At 37.3% G+C, this 17,080-nt stretch overlaps 1 pseudogene; it reads left to right on the top strand.

Annotated features, from left to right (window-relative positions):
- Positions 1-8,549: 8,549 nt before the first annotated feature.
- LOC127416016 (vesicular inhibitory amino acid transporter-like) overlaps positions 8,550-17,080 on the top strand; it is a 50,581-nt pseudogene continuing 42,050 nt past the window's right edge.

Below are 17,080 nucleotides of genomic sequence, written 5' to 3'. Positions count from 1 at the left end.
TTCTCCTCTAAGCATTCTGAAATCTTTCCATTTCTCTTTTTTGTTTTCTGACAGAGGTATTACAGAGATAAAGCTTGACTCAGGACCATGCATAATAATAGCATGCACATATGAGAGGTTTCTCTGATGAAAAGAAGAGCAGGAAAACCAAGGGGCAGCCAAGGAACACATCCAGATGTAGAGAAGTCAATTAAAAGAACTTCCTTTAACTGTTTGGAGTGGAGAGCTGGTCAAAACAAACCTTTGAGAAGTACACTTTTTCTCTGGGTTCCACACATCTGAGCTGTGCCAACATACTGTGGCCCAAATGTTTTATCATTTTAAAAGTAACAAACTTCTTTTATGGAATGTTTTGCTTAAAGTGTGTTTGTACTATCATTCTTTCAAATAAATGCTTGATTATATCTTTGCTTTATTATATCAAAGACATTCATACAATTTTAAGTATGGATTAAGAGTCTAAATTAAGAGTGAGTAAAATAGAAATGTTCTGATGAATCTCAATCTTCATTTGAACAATCTTGATTTAGTTTCTTAAATCCCATGATGGACTATTTACTCTATGCGCGATGGGGATAGTGGCAAAGAAGTTCAGCAGCAAGATCCTTTCACTGTGTGTTGAGAGTAAAAACTTTGACTTTGACTTGTTCTGTGTCCAAAGATGAGATCCACACAATCCATTTGTCATTGAATAATTTCTCTTTTAATATCCTTTCTGTTCTTAACAGTCAGTTGTTGATCAAAGACAGCACATCACAACTAATCACTCACGGATGCGGTAAAGAAGCCATTCATCTCTCATACCGAAACACTTCTGTGAGACACTCTGAACTGACACTATTCTTAAAGAGACAGTACCATTTTAAAACTTGTGCTGCATATCAGTGTAAATACTTGGAAACAGTTCAAATTATGAATGTAAACAGTAAATATGGAACAAAATATATTTGTAATATAATACTTACAATTTCAAGACATCATATTTATTAATGGAAAAGATGGATTTGTACATTTTTAAAAAGCTAAAATGTGACCCAAATGATGAAAAAAAGAATGATAAAATGACCTGTGTTAAACAATATTTCCATAATGAACCTATTTAGAAGGTCCCCAGAATAATTAATAGCATTAGTTGAGAAAAAAATTCTTTCATATGTAAGCAAAATGGACGTTATAACCGAAATATACCAATATTAATCAATATCGAATCAAGAGCTTATAAATCGCAATTGAATTAAATCTGGAAATCTGTATCAATTCCAGGCACTAGTCCAGTGTTTGAATCAAATTATTCTTTGAATTTTGGTAGGGATTCCCAATTCTTGGGGAGTTGTGCGTGTGTCTGACGTAATTATTCAGTTCAAAAAGAGTAAACAGTCTCGTGTTTTCATGGCTACCAGCATTTCTGCTGCCACTGTGAAGTAAGTCGTGTAAGACTCTGACTGATTTTGAACACTGCCATTGTCCAAATATTTTTGGTGGGCCACTACATTTAAATAATCTGAATTATACCACGGGTCTGTCGAATACTTGATTCAAATTGGTTGACAGACGTTCTAAGGTATTTTTCCAGTAAACGTATGGCTATGAAGTAGTTCCAGGTCTTGACCGCATAACGGTTCCATATCACTTCGCCAAATTATTTCAGTTATTTCAAAGAGCCATACAGGCTCCCACAACAAAATAACCAATTAAAATAAAGACATTGGTTAAGTACATTGCATAAGAATGACAAACAATATCTATAGTATCCTAAATTTATATCAGTTTCAGTTGATAAGCGCATTTGCACTCCCTTTCTCTCTCTTCACCCACTTAAGGCTCAAACATACTTCACACAAGTACGCAGACTTGCTACGCAAGCTCGCAATTCATAACCTAATGCAAGTACGCGCTGTATTCTCCGTGTTGCCGCAAGGGGCGGTACTTTTTCAATCAACAACTGTCATTGCGGAGCAGCAATTTGAGGAGAGTCTTGCCGAACAAGTTAGATTATACAAACATTATTTTTCTGTGGTCTATTCAGCAAATACAAAAGCACACACTCCTCAACTGCCAACATGTTGACTCTATCACATCCAGTTTCGTGGCACCTAAAATACTCTTTCGCCTTCTTGTGGTCCGATGTTTGTAACTGCCAGAGCAACACAAGAGCGCACGTAATGTATGTACAATGGGACCACGTGTTGGCCAGGCATTGGCAAAGCGCTCGTGTTTGCGTTTGTGTACTTGCGTGAAGTGTGTTTGGGCCCTTACACATGCTGACACACACACATACTCACGCACACACATACGCACTCTCACATAGAGACTTGAGTTGTGACCAACAAACAGAGCCACACCCCCGTGACTTGATCAATACAACAGTTTCTATTATCAGAAATAACATTTAATATGTGTAACTTTTAATGTTTCAATGTATTTCGCCCTAATTGGCCTCCCATAACCACAGTGGAAAGCACCGTCATGCTACCCCTCCCCCTCCTTTCACTTACACATGGACACACACACATACTCGGGAGCAAAGTCAGTGCACCATCGCAACTCAGTGGGGTTGTAAACAGTTGTTTAGCAATGGAAAAGCTATATACGAGAATGACGACACAGCCACGTTGCTTCATACAGATTATTCCACATGCGATCTCTCTCAGTTTCTTTTGCTCACACACACACGTACAAATGCACAGCAGCTAGCACCCTCCATTGCTAGCTTTAAAGTGACGTTTGCTGTATCAAATCAAGATGCTGAATCATGGCAGAAGAAAGTAGTTCCACTCACAAGAGTGTTTTAGGGATGAAAACCAGTAAATATCTTGAGATAAAACCCTGAACAATGTCTCAGCTGACTCCGGCCCGTTGAACTATTGAAAAACAATGCACACCCGAGGTGTAATGCTGTGTCGTGGCTGCATTACCACATCGGGTGTGCATTATTTTTCAATAATTCAATGGTCCGTCGTCAATTATTCCATACACAAACAATAAGTTCATAGGAAATTCATTGATGTTGTGAATCTACAATATTACTGTAGCCTACAACAGTGCCAGCCAGTATCCCATCTAGAGCTCAATGCCACATTGACTAAATATTCAGAGATCGCACAGTGATTTGAGAAGCAGGAAAGATGACTCGCAATACTCGGATGAGCGGTCTGATATGTCTTGATCACTGGATGTGTGGTTGTTACTCAGAGATATCAGACTGCTAGATGGTGCCATCAACCAATCAGAATCGAGTATTCCAGTGTGCTGTGTAAAAACCTGGTTTAACAGCGTGTCCTTACTAGGCATGAGAGGATATCAGAAGTAATCAAACTGTATATTCGGCTTTGCACTGTTTTGTACAACCATTCTTTAAGTTAATTTTTCCACACCAGTTTACAGCACTGTATGTGGTATCGGTGTTGGTAAAACTACTTTTAAATGGCTCAGAAATTAAAAGTAGTTAAACTACAGTCAAGATGCTCTTTTTTTAAAAAGTAGTTAGCTACACTACAAGCTACTAACAAAAAGTAGAGAACTTCAGTACTTCAGTAACAATAATTTAACCATGGTATTTGTAGTAAAATCATAGTGACCAAAATTAACCATGGTTACTACAGTCATTGTTACTACAATACTACTATAATAAAACCATGGATAATTCTCGTAAGAGTTAAACAAATAGGGTTACAACATTAAAGATAACATAAATTATACTTAATATACACTAATAAACTAGAAAACACACTATTTTATGTAATTGAATCTAAATATATTGATACACTAAATATTTTGCAAAGTCCCTTAAAAGGCTGCACAGGGCTCAAGTGAATCAGTGAATCATTTATGTGAACTAGTTCATTTACATGAACTGCCTGAAAGAACCGACTCACTAAAATGAATCAGAGATTCCAACGCTAAATATAAATGAATCGTTTTTTTTTTTTTTAACCGGTTCATTAATTTACAAGAAGTAATTCACTTAAATTATTCAATTTTCCCAGTGCTACATGAGAGAGAGAGAGAGAGAGAGTATGGTTTAGGTGAGTTTGTTTGATTCGTTTTGTGACGCTACAGCATTACTCGCTTGAAAATGTAGCTCGTTTCTGGACAAGCCTTTGTACAGAAGCTGCATAAAACTTTTCTTGTACCACCATCTTTAACATCCTTGCGCCTCTTCAATCATCCCTCATGTGTCAGGATAGATGGCGAGCCGTTAGATAGTGTGACAACTTTTATCGCAACACGTTCTCACTCCCAAGGCGTCAAAGACTGACGCTTGTCAATCTACAGATGCCAAAACCCCCTCTGGCGTCAGTTTCCAATGCAACCGGCAAGTGCTCTCTCTTCAACAACAAATCTTTGAAGTCAACTGACTGACGCGATGGACATTAGAATTTTAGCATCGTCTAATTATACGTTGGGGTACAATTTTGTCATCGTGACATATGTTGGGGGAATGATTTTCATTTCATTTGAAATCAGCAACATATATTCACAGTGGTTAATATTGAATCTGTTTATCTGTCTATTTAATCTGTCTGTACACATCCTGCACTGCTGAAGTGACACGTTTCATTACGGGTGTATTTCGAGTCTTGCAATCATTTTATGTGAAGAACAAACCTAAATGTACGTTTTTAATCACCAGTCATGGTCACCGTAACACATCCTGCACAAGTTTCGTTATAACATATTCAAAATTTGCCTCCTCAAGCGTAATGACACGGGTTTGATGACAGAGATGATAGCGATTATGCCACTGGCTCTCGTGTGTCTTGTGACTGATTACAATGACTTCAACTTCGGATGTGCATGTATGTTTTGAATGAGATGTGCCGGTAGAATCAGGATGACACAGCGTCATGATGCCTTCATGGAGAGGGAATATTTTCACTAATTAAAACCTTCAGTTTAACTCTGCTACTCACACAATGCCATCATATGTTTTGGAATATTATTATAGTGCATTTTTTAAAATAAATGATCGTGACTGTACTTTATCTGCTTGTTATGTCTTTTCTATTGTTGAGAACTGTTTAGGTTTAGGCATAAATGTCTTAAATGGCTTAAAAATATCTATAAATAGTGTCATGTATATCAAATTGTGTATATCAAAGTGTCTCTTTCATATTTTACATGGCTGATTATCGGTTAGGTTTAGAAATGGGATTGGGTTAGGGGATCTAAAATATTATATATTGTTGTTTAATGTAATATCACACTAATATATTTATAAGTATAATAAAACATTCAGGTTAAACACATAAAATAATTTCAAAGTTTGATAACTGACAACAAAGTTTTCTTGTTGAAAGCAATGGGGTTTCTCACGGCATTAAGGAGAGGACACAGGGGGCACCTCTGGCGTCATCATGCAGATGCGGACATCTTCTGCACAAGCGTCAAAATTAGATGCTTAAGGAATGAGAACGGGTTGTTTATCAGAATATTGACAATTATTTCCACTGAGCCAAACTGTAAATGATGTCATTTGCAAAAGGGCTAGTATGTGAGAACATTTAAAGAGAAGGGAATAGAAAGCATTCAATTTTACTCAATGTGTAGGCTATGGGTGATTCTAAAAGAACAGTGGCCTTCGTGCCTGAAAATTATAATATATATATATATATATATATATATTTTTTTATCATTTGAAACGGTTCCTGCTAAACTTTCGATAAATCATATTTTTCCTTCTCAGATGCCAAGTACCAGGGCCGTAAGACGTTGGGAGCCATAGGGGGATGCATCGCCCCCAATATTTAGATTGATGGTCAGCAAATATGGATTTCAATGGCTGATTCTTAAAATATTAAAATATTACCCCCAATTCTAATGCACTACATGTTTGGGAAATTGGTATTCATATGCTTTGTTATAAATCACACATTAAAGGAATATTTCGGGTTCAATACAAGTTAAGCTCAATTGACAGCATTTGTGGCATAATATTGAAAAAAATAAATAAACGTTTAATAAAATAATAAATATATAAATAAATTGCGGTTACAGTAAGGCATTTACAGTAGAAGTAAATGGGGCCAGTCTGTACATGTTAAAATACTCACTGTTTCAAAAGTACAGCCACGTAAACATTATACATGTTAACATGATTTTAGTGTGATAAAATTGTTTATCCGTTTAAAGTTATATCCAATATTACAACTTAGTTGCCATGACGACACAATGCCGGTAACCCTATAAGCTATTTTATCATACTAAAATCATGCAGAACAGATATTTTATCACACTGTAATGTTTACGTCTTGCATCTATACTTTTGAAACAGTGAGTATTTTAACATTTACCCTCACTGTAACCGCAATATTTGCTTTAAAAAAAATAAAAAAGTGATTATTCCACTCACCTCTCTGCTGAGCTCCACAACATCTCCACAGCAGCCCAAATGAGAGCGAGAATACTCTGTGTTTTCATTTCCAAATCTGCGTGTTCCTCCTGTGCACTCAGTCGAACAGCAGCAGTAGTTCACGAACTGAAGAAAGTCCAAGAGAAACTCCAAGAATGACTTTAGGAAGTTTAGGTAGGTCCTCTGGCACAGCCCTCCTCTCACGGGTGCTTAGAGGAGGGGATGTCCCAAACTCAGATTCCCCTAAATTCCTTTGCAGGAAATATTTTGACGCATACGCTGTAGCCTAATGTGTAAGTCAAAACAAGTGATGATAAAAGTTAATAATCGTATATCATTCATTAGTTACAATTTATGTTAGCCAAGACAATGATTTGTTTTGTGTTTCATACTAGTTTTGCTGTTTAAAGTTATTTGTCTCAAATGTGTATCAATAAACATCAGGTTCCCATTGTGACAACTTAGGCCAGATAGTATGACAATATGCCCCACTATAGAGTCAATATGAGTTCAGTTAACTGTATCTTTTTTTTTTCTTTTTTTTTTTTCTGAGCAATAACAGTTGAAATGTTCAATTACATTTCTGTATTTTTCTGTAGACTTTAAGGTATATATCAATGCAAAACAAAACAAAACAAAACAAAAAACTGAATTTCAAGAATAACTTCACCATCAGAAATATTCACTTGAGTGAGAAATGTGACAATCAAGCCCCAGTCTCTCCAACAAAGTTGTGTTACTTGTGATTGGTGATATTCCCTTGTTTTGGTGATTCATGACAAATTTATTATTTGACATTGATGATAACTATTCATAAAAAAAAATAAATAAATAAATAAAAAAACATTGTTAAAATAACTAGACGGGTAAATATAATATATGATGTGATATGTAATATATTAAAAACAACATTTTAAAATGCAATTAATCATGCCACCGACCTTTATGCAAAATCCGTAATAAGAAATGTTCCTTCCATCAGAGCAATTTAAGCTTGATGTAGCACCTTGATGTTTTTGGGAATCTGTGGCAGGAAGGGGCAGTCAGCGCAACTTCAGCTGTAAAGGCAACATGCCTTGTCAAACCAACGAGAGCATTATAATATTTATTCTATTTTATATTTATAATTATTTTAATTATTATATACTTAATTTATTTGGAGGCCTTTTTAGTAAATGTTGATATATGTGATTAATTGTGATTAATTTGATTATTTAATCGGCACATCATGAAAGTAATTCAATTAAAAATGTTTAATCGATTGGCAGCTCTAAAGAAGTCTTGCACTACTTCTCTCTGCACTATTTTTTAATTGTTGGTCTATGTACTCATGCATCAGACGGACGCTTTCGGAGCACCTCACTTTGGTTGCATCGAGCCTCTAGTTATTAGCGTTGTGGTTTTAGGATACTGTGTCAAGTTAAACATAGTTTGAAACTTAGAAAAACACATCTTGAGATCCCTGTACACTGTCCAGTTGTGTTTGAGCGCAAGAGTGAGACTGAGCTGCCTGTTGCTCTCGTTGTTTTGACGAGGCGTGTTGCCCATACAACTGGAGTCATGCTGACTGCCCCCTACTGCCACATCAAAGTGGTACATCAAGCTTGAATTGCTCCAATGGTAGGAACGTTCCTTATTCTGGAAGTTACATACAGTTCAGAAACATGATTAATTGCTCATACAGCAATATTTTTAGTTACATAATGTGTTCCTTTACTAGAAGTCTCAATAGGGCTGAATACTGTTCCTCTAGTGAGTTGAAGAGTTTCTGGTCTTCATCTGCACCCTCTAGTGTCAGACTCTCAGATATAGTGGGGCTCATCTGTATTCACCAGAAGCAAACTGTCTTCATTTTGACAAAACTGAGCAAAACATTTTCTAAACAATCATGTATAGAAGGGAAACTGTGCCCGGTGATTATAACGTTACAGTTCATTGGCCTGTCAGTCCTCTGCACTTTTGCATTGCTGTTGCCCAATTTAAAATGGATGCACAGACAATTTCTCCTCACAGGTGCGATGGCCTGGATCTCCGTTATGCATTCAGGGTGCTCAGATTGACACCTGGACAGTAGGACATTCCAGATGGAATTCAATTGAGTTTTAGAAGATAATGACATTTCATATCAGGTTAAAGGGTAAAAGCCAAGCGGTTGCCTCTATATCTGTGCACTTTCTCCACATCCAGTGGCTGAGGAATGTCAAGTTTGCAGCTTTCCTGGGTGAAGACCCATGCCGAGGGGGTTTGGATGAAGCTCTTCCATGCAGGGGTAGAGGAGAACCAGGGTTTGGTTCTGAGGGACAAGCTGGGTCGGGTGTATGGAGAAGGCAGGTGTGACTCTCAGGGGTCCAGTCCAGAGAGTCCGGCCATACTGCACTTAGACGTTTCTTGTAAGGACGGCGGTTCCAGCACACGACCAAAAATCACAACTTGGGAGGCAGGTTGGAACATCACTAAAACCATACAGGTGAGCACACCTGTATTACACATGTGCTTCGTATTTGTAAGCATATATTCATTTTGAGGTGGGAAAATGTAGAGAATGCAAAAACTGCAATGCTAAGATTTAAGAAAAAGTGCTGTACAGTGCAATAACAGTGCAGTGACCCCAAAAAGTATGTGGACATTTACAACTGTATGAATGTCTTTGCATAACAAAGTATCAAACCACATGCCATTTCCTTTGAGAAACACTAGTGCAAACACACTTTTCAAGCAAATCATTTCACAAGCTGTCTTCATACAGCCATTAAAAATCACCTTGACACCAGCTGGTTAAAAGTAATTGCAATGTTGACTAGTAAAAGTAAAGTATTTCTGAGAAAAGCTCTAGCATCATTTGTTTGTGATTGACACTTGCTTTGATATTTTCTTATCTAATGCAATGACATTCATACATTTTAAAGTGTGACTTAAGTGTCCAAATACTTAATGTAAGTTTAGTCAATGTACCATCCGAAAGTGATAATAATGAAAAGCGCTCAAGTGGTCTACTGCTGCTATGGTTACCTCATCATGCGAACATGACATTTGGGTAACACTTTACATTAATGTCCCCTTTTTAAGGGTTTATAAAGAGGTACAATTATGATTATTAATTAATCTACCAATCCATTATATTATTGATATGAAGTTTTAACATTAATAAAAAGAGCCCTTCATGCAATACTTGCTAAACAGTGAACTTCCTTAACTCATTTGTTATAAATGCTCAATAAACAAACTGATTCATACATAATTTCATAAAAAAATGTAAGCTGCCATAATTCATGATGCAGCAAAAAAAAATCGACTATTATAGTGAGTGTTGTCGCTTTCCTTGTCACGTTGATGTCAAAAGAGTGGTGCTACTCTGAGTTGTTTCCCAGCTCACCTAAAGTCCTCCGCAAAAACACTTTCAAATTTTCATGCTCATTCACAGCATATGTCATAAAATAAAGCCTAATGACCATTTAACCGTACTGTTTTTTATGTACATAAGTTTCTAATGTTGGTAACTCATTAATAAATGCTTCACAGGTGTCCACTTTACATTTAGGTATACTTTCATAGATTACTAATGTTGAATAAATGTGTTATCAAGCATTTATAACATGTGAGTTAAAATGTCTCACTATTTAGCAGGTATTGCATGGAAGTGGCCCTTTTTATGCATATTGTTGCTTATAACTGCATATAAATGATTCATAATGCATTTGTAAATTAATTTTTAAGTATAAATGAATCCCTACATAAACAAAGTAAGGTCCCACTTTATATTAGGTGTCTTTAAATACTATGTACTAACATTAAATTCATACAATACAATGCATTATTGTGTAACAACATGATGTTCTGCAAAATTCTTACAAGATTCACATGAGGTTGAGGTATGGGTAGATTTAGGGGTAGGTTTAGGGTAAGGGTTCGGTTAGGGTTAGGGTTAGAAGTAAGGTTAACTGTGTAACTACAGATGTAATTAAATGCAGGTACTTTAAATGTAAGTATAATGCAACAACATGTACATAATAAGTGCACTGTATTAAATGTTTACATTATCGGTAGTTAAAGACACCTAATATAAAGTGGGTCCCAAAATGAAGTATTATCCTAACTATTATCCTAACTATCCTAACTGAAACACTGATTGAAAATGCTTTTGTGGAAAACTTTGTGTAATATTTTGGATTAAAACTAAATCCTTATTTAGAGGGGTCAGACCCCCAACCCCCTGTAATTTGCACTGTTCATGCATTTAATTTAAAACATAATATTAAAGATCATCAGCCAATATTTGAATTCATATTATGCAAATAGACATGCTTAGAATTGTTTGTGTGTGTTGGAATATCCCTTATTTACTTAATAGCTGCATGAAACTTTGTTTATGTGAATGACACACCATTACCTCATCTGTTCAATCCCATTTGAGGCTGACACAAATATTAAGAGCTGCACTAATGATCGGGGCGGTTCTAGGATCAGTGGACATCCGGGGCTTAGCCCACAGACATCCATGTATGCAGCATTATACACAGGATACACTTTTAAAATATGTGTTTAAAAGTTGCATTGACAAAGTGTCTATTTTTAAACAAATTAAATCTTTCAATATTGTTTGTTAAAGAATTCAAAACAAAATGTATGCCTGTGCATAAAATGAGTTGGATTGAAAACTTTTCAGATCTACCAACTGCTTTATTCCACCACTATAGACAATCATCAGCAACCGCAATCCTCCTTAATAATACTGATCAATGCTATTATAATTTCCAATCAAACTAATTGAACACATACTGTATATTTAAAATCTACAAATCCAGAGCTATGACACCAAGCTGTTATTCCTATTAGGAACCTGCCTACAGAACATCCACAAATTATTTCATATTCATCAGCAAAAATGAGAATACCAGACATTCCAATATGTTAGATTCACAAACAAAAGTACAGCACAGATCAGATTTAACATGTGCACTGCTGCAGCCATTGATGACAGGAAAGTCAGTCCATTCCTCTTTCATATTACTGGATGTTGAATGTGAATCCCAACTTCTTTCGAACCACTGAATTTTTAGAAGCAATTTTTGAGAGAATAAATCAATAAATACATACATTTGAAGTCAGAAGTTTATATACACCCTAGCCAAACACATTTAAACTCAGTTTTTCACAATTCCTGACATTTTATTGAAGAAAACATTCCCTGTCTTAGGTCAGTTAGGATAACTATTTTAAGAATGTGAAATGTCAGGATAATAGTAGAGAGAATTATTTATTTCAGCTTTAATTTATTTCATCATATTCCCAGTAGGTCAGAAGTTTACATACACTTTGTTAGTATTTGGTAGCATTGCATTTAAATTGTTTAACTTGGGTCAAACGTATTGGGTACCCTTCCAAAAGATTCTCACAATAAGTTGCTGGAATTTTGGTCCATTCCTCCAGACAGAACTGGTATAACTGAGTCATGTTTGTAGGCCTCCTTGCTCGCACACTCTTTTTCAGTTCTGCCCACAAATTTTCTATCAGATTGAGGTCAGGGCATTGTGATGGCCACTCCAATACCTTGATTTTGTTGTCCTTAAGCCATTTTGCCACAACATTGGAGGGATGCTTGGGGTCATTGTTCATTTGGAAGACCCATTTGCGACCAAGCTTTAACTTCTTGGCTGATGTCTTGAGATGTTGCTTCAATAAATCCACATAATTTTCCTTCCTCATGATGCCATCTATTTTGTGAAGTGCACCAGTCCCTCCTGCAGCAAAGCACCCCACAACATGATGCTGCCACCCCCATGCTTCACGGTTGGGATGATGTTCTTCGGCTTGCAAGCCTCACCCTTTTTCCTCCAAACATAACGATGGTCATTATGGCCAAACAGTTCAATTTTTGTTTCATCAGACCAGAGGACATTTTTTCAAAAATTAAGATCTTTGTCCCCATGTGCACTTGCAAACTGTAGTCTGGCTTTTTTATGGTGGTTCTGGAGCAGTGGCTTCTTCCTTGCTGTGCAGCCTTTCAGGTTATGTCGATATAGGACTCGTTTTACTGTGGATATAGATACTTGTCTACCTGTTTCCTCCAGCATCTTCACAAGGTCCTTTGCTGTTGTTCTGGGATTGATTTGCACTTTTCGCACCAAACTACGTTCATCTCTAGGAGACAGAATCCGTCTCATTCCTGAGCGGTATGATGGCTGTGTGGTCCCATGGTGCATACTATTGTTTGTACAGATGAACGTGGTACCTTCAGGCGTTTGGAAATTTCTCCTAAGGATGAACCAGACTTGTGGAGGTCCACAAATTTTTTTTTCTGTGTGTCTTGGCTGATTTCTTTTGATTTTCTCATGATGTCAAGCAAAGAGGTACTGAGTTTGAAGGTTGGCCTTAAAATACACCCACAGGTACTCCTCCAATTCAGTACACCTCCTATCATAAGCTAATTGGCTATTGTCTATAGGCTTGACATCATTTACTGGAATTTTCTAAGCTGCTTAAAGGCACAGTTAACTTAGTGTATGTAAACTTCTGACCCACTGGAATTGTGATATAGTCAATTAAAATTACTTGTCTGCAAATTCTAGGCAAAGGGTGACTACTCTGAAGATGCTAAAATGTGACACAGTTTTGATTTATTTTGGATTTTGTTTAGTCACAACATAATTCACATATTTCCATTTATGTTATTCCATAGTTTCGATGACTTTACTATTATTCTAAAATGTGAAAAAAAAAAAATAATAATAATCATAATAAAGAATGAGTAAGTGTTTCAAAACTTTTGACCGGTAGTGTATATATACACATACACATACACATACTGTATACATACACACATACACACACATAATAATTATACTAACTTTATTACACCACTATCTCCACACCCCACCCGAGAGCCATCCAAAAACTCCAAATACCTGCACGATTTCTGTATAAACATATCCAAGCCACCCCATCTTCCCCGATGACACCTCCTCATAAGCTGCCACCCTCCCCACCTCCGTGCACCACTCCGGATATGGGGGCGCACCAGTTGACCTCCAACCCCTCAAAATAACCTGCCTGTCAATCATCACACAGGTCAGAACCCAGTTCTCTATATGGCCATCCCCCACATCGATGTCTGCCCCATCGCCCAGAACACAAAGTCTGGGGCAAAACGAAACCCGAGTGCCCACCACGTCGCACACAAAATTCTGAACCTTCGACTAAAATTTCTGGATCTCGACACATCACCAAAAAACATGGGCCATATCTCCATCCTCCGACTGGCATCTCCAGCAGGTGGGTGTGTCTTTAAGACCAAGCCTATACAGTCTAGAGGGGGTCCAATAAAATCTATGCAAAATTTGAATTGTATAAGACACACCCTTGCATCTCTAGATGCAGACCTTACGTTTTTAAGAATCTTAGCCCACACTCCTTCCTCCAATGCCAAGTTTAAATTTTTTTCCCATACTCTCTTGAGAGGAGTTAAGGCTCCGTTCCCCCAGACTCTGAATTAACAGGAAGTAATACAATGATGCCTCATGACCTTTTCCATAAGCCACAATCACCTCTCCCAAAGCATCTGCCTCCTTGGGGGGATGTGCTACTCCCAAAAATAGTACAAAGCAGCTGGCGCAGTTGTAAATACCTATAAAATTGAGGTCTGGGAATCCCAAAATGTTGGACCAAGTTTTCAAAAGATCTCAATACTCTGCTCTCATATAGGTCACCGAGTGTAGCAACCCCCCTCACAATCCATTCCGGTCAGCAGAAAGGGGACTTGCAAATACACAATCTTGGGTTCTGCCATATGCTCAAGGCAACATTTAAATAAGTGTCTGATTTAAACAATCTGGACACTTTAGTCCATACCGAGTGTAAACGCGAAATAACGGTGTAACTTAACTTTTCTGATTAGTTTGATAGAGAGGCTTTGTAATGGTGAAATAGGGGCAAGAACTGCCTGTTCAATAACAAACCAGGGAGGGGCTTTCTCAGGTGGAAGTGACCAATGAGCCAAATGTCTGAGACTGAACGTATAGTAATAAAACAAAATCTTGGGTAGGCCTAGCCCACCATTGTCATTCGGCCTATGTAACTTGTTAAAATGCAATCTGGGACGTTTACAATTCCAAATGAAGGACTTTGCTATGCTATAAAATTGCTTGAAATAAGAGAGGGGGATATATACAGGGAGAGACTGTAGCAGGTAGTTGAATTTTGGAATACAATTAATTTTAATAACATTAACCTTCCCAATCATCGATAAATGTAATGAAGCCCACCTGTCCACATCGCTCGAAAACCTTTTTATTAAAGGGTCAAAATTAACACTAACTAAATCAGACAAATTTGCTGGGAATAAAATCCCCAAATACTTAATGCCCTGTTTGGGCCATTGGAAGGTGCCCGGCTGGAAAGCCGTTACTGGACAGTACGCTGTCAGAGACAAAGCTTCGGATTTAGACCAATTGACTTTGTATCCTGAGAACTTGGAATAGGAATTAATAATTCTGTGGAGGCAAGGCATAGATCTAGTAGGTTCAGAGACAAATAATAATATATCATCTTTGTAAAGCAGAAGCTTATGCGCCACATCTCCCACCACCACCCCTGGAAAATCATCCTCCTTTCTTATTGCAGCTGCTAATGGTTCCAGAGCAAGACAGAACAATAATGGGGAAAGAGGGCAACCCTGCCGAGTGCCACTATTCAGAGTAAAATAATCTGAAATTAATCCATTTGTTTGTACCGCTGCTACAGGGTGTTTATAAAGTAACTTAATCCAACCAATAAATGTACTCCCAAACCCATACATTTCCAAAATCTTAAAAAGATAATCCCATTCTACCATATCAAATGCCTTTTTGGCATCAAGTGAGATGGCAGTGACCGGAGACTGATCATTCACTACTGACCACATGATATTGATGAGACGCCTAATGTTATCAGAAGAGCTGTGGCCCCGAATAAACCCCACCTGATCTATATGTATAAGAGATGTCATAACCTTACTTAATCGGTTAGTCAAAATTTTTGACAACATTTTTACATCTTGTTGGATCAGGGAGATTGGATGGTAACTTTTACACTCACTTGGATCTTCGTCCTTTTTAAGAATCAGACTGATCTGGGCTTGTGTCATGGTTGGAGGCAACTTTCCATTCTTTAATGATTCAGTATAAACTTATAACAAAAGTGGAGCCAGTTCTGTAGCATAGGATCTAAAACATTCTGCTGCAAAACTATCTGGCCCCAGAGCCTTTCCAGTAGGTAGGGACTTAATTACCTCGTCAAGTTCCTCCAAGGTAATCTCAGAGTCAAGAGAGTTTTTTTGCTCAGTTGTCAGTTTAGGAAGATCTAATGGTTCCACAAAGTTTCTAATATCTTCATCAGTAGACGAAGATGTGCAGCTATAAAGATCAAGATAGAACTCTTTAAAGGCATTATTAATATCAATGGCCGAGGTAAAAATTTCACCACCAGCAAATTTCACTGAGGGAATGGTAGAAAGAGACTCTCTCTGCTTTATATATCTAGCCAAAACCTTCCCTGCTTTGTCCCCCGACTCAAAGTATGACAAAACTCCACTTTCCATGACAAAACAGTATTATATCTATATTTCAATCAGGTGAATTCTCTGAGGCCATCAGATGACATACGGCACTTCAGCTCTGCCTCTGCACTTTAAATTTTCCTTCCAACTCCACGAGTTCTCGTGCTTTGGATTTTTTGATGAATGAGGCATACTGTATGATTCGGCCCCTAAGAACTGCCTTAAGTGCCTCCCAAGCCACACCCACAGAGGATACTGAGGACCAGTTGGTCTCCATATAAACATTGATGTCATTCTTTAACATTTGTTGGAAATCAGGATTTTGCAAAAGGGATACATTAAGGCTCCAACTATATGATTTATTTTTCTCTATATGTGGCAACACCTCTAAATTCACCAGGGCGTTTTCCGAGACTAAAATGTTTCCAAATGAGCAATCAACAACAGATGAAATGAGGGATTTGGATATAAAAAAAAAAAAAAATCTATTCTAGAATAAATCTTATGGACTGATGAAAAAAATTTATAGTCCCTACCAGATGGGTTTAAAAGTCTCCAAATATCTGTAAGACCAAGATTTTTACACACTCTATGAAGCGTCAATGTTGCTCTAGGGGGCTTACACACTTTTGCTTCACTGTGATCAAGGACTGAGTCCATCAAAAGATTAAAGTCTCCTCCCAATATTATATCATGAGGGGTGCCAGCGTCTTGCAACGTCCCTTCAAGATCTATAAAAAAGCCCTGATCATCTGCATTAGGTGCATAAATATTAGCCAAAATCAGACTTTGCCCCTGAATTTCTGCTAAAACAATAATGACTCTCCCTAATTTATCTTTAGTCTGTTTGAGACATTTGAATTGTAAATGTTTATTTACCAATATAATGACTCCCTTGCTCTTACTTGAGCCAGCACTAAAGAAAACATGTCCACCCCATATCTTCCCAAATTTTTCAGCTTCCTGCGGGGAAAGATGTGTCTCTTGAAGAAACACTAGATCATATTTTTCACGTTTAAGAAAAGAAATAACCTTCCTTCTTTTTATGGGGTGCCCCAACCCATTCACATTCCATGTGGAGAGAGATAGTACACTCATATTAACATTTGGCATTTTGATATAATAGAACAAATAAATTGTGTGCCAAAAACAAAATTATGAAGACCACATTTCAACATTAATGCAAAAATAAAACCCCG

Source organism: Myxocyprinus asiaticus, chromosome 25, assembly GCF_019703515.2.
Source record: "Myxocyprinus asiaticus isolate MX2 ecotype Aquarium Trade chromosome 25, UBuf_Myxa_2, whole genome shotgun sequence".
Taxonomy (NCBI): domain Eukaryota; kingdom Metazoa; phylum Chordata; class Actinopteri; order Cypriniformes; family Catostomidae; genus Myxocyprinus; species Myxocyprinus asiaticus.
The sequence above is the reverse complement of the archived record's forward strand: the minus strand, read 5'-3'. Positions and strand labels throughout refer to the sequence as shown.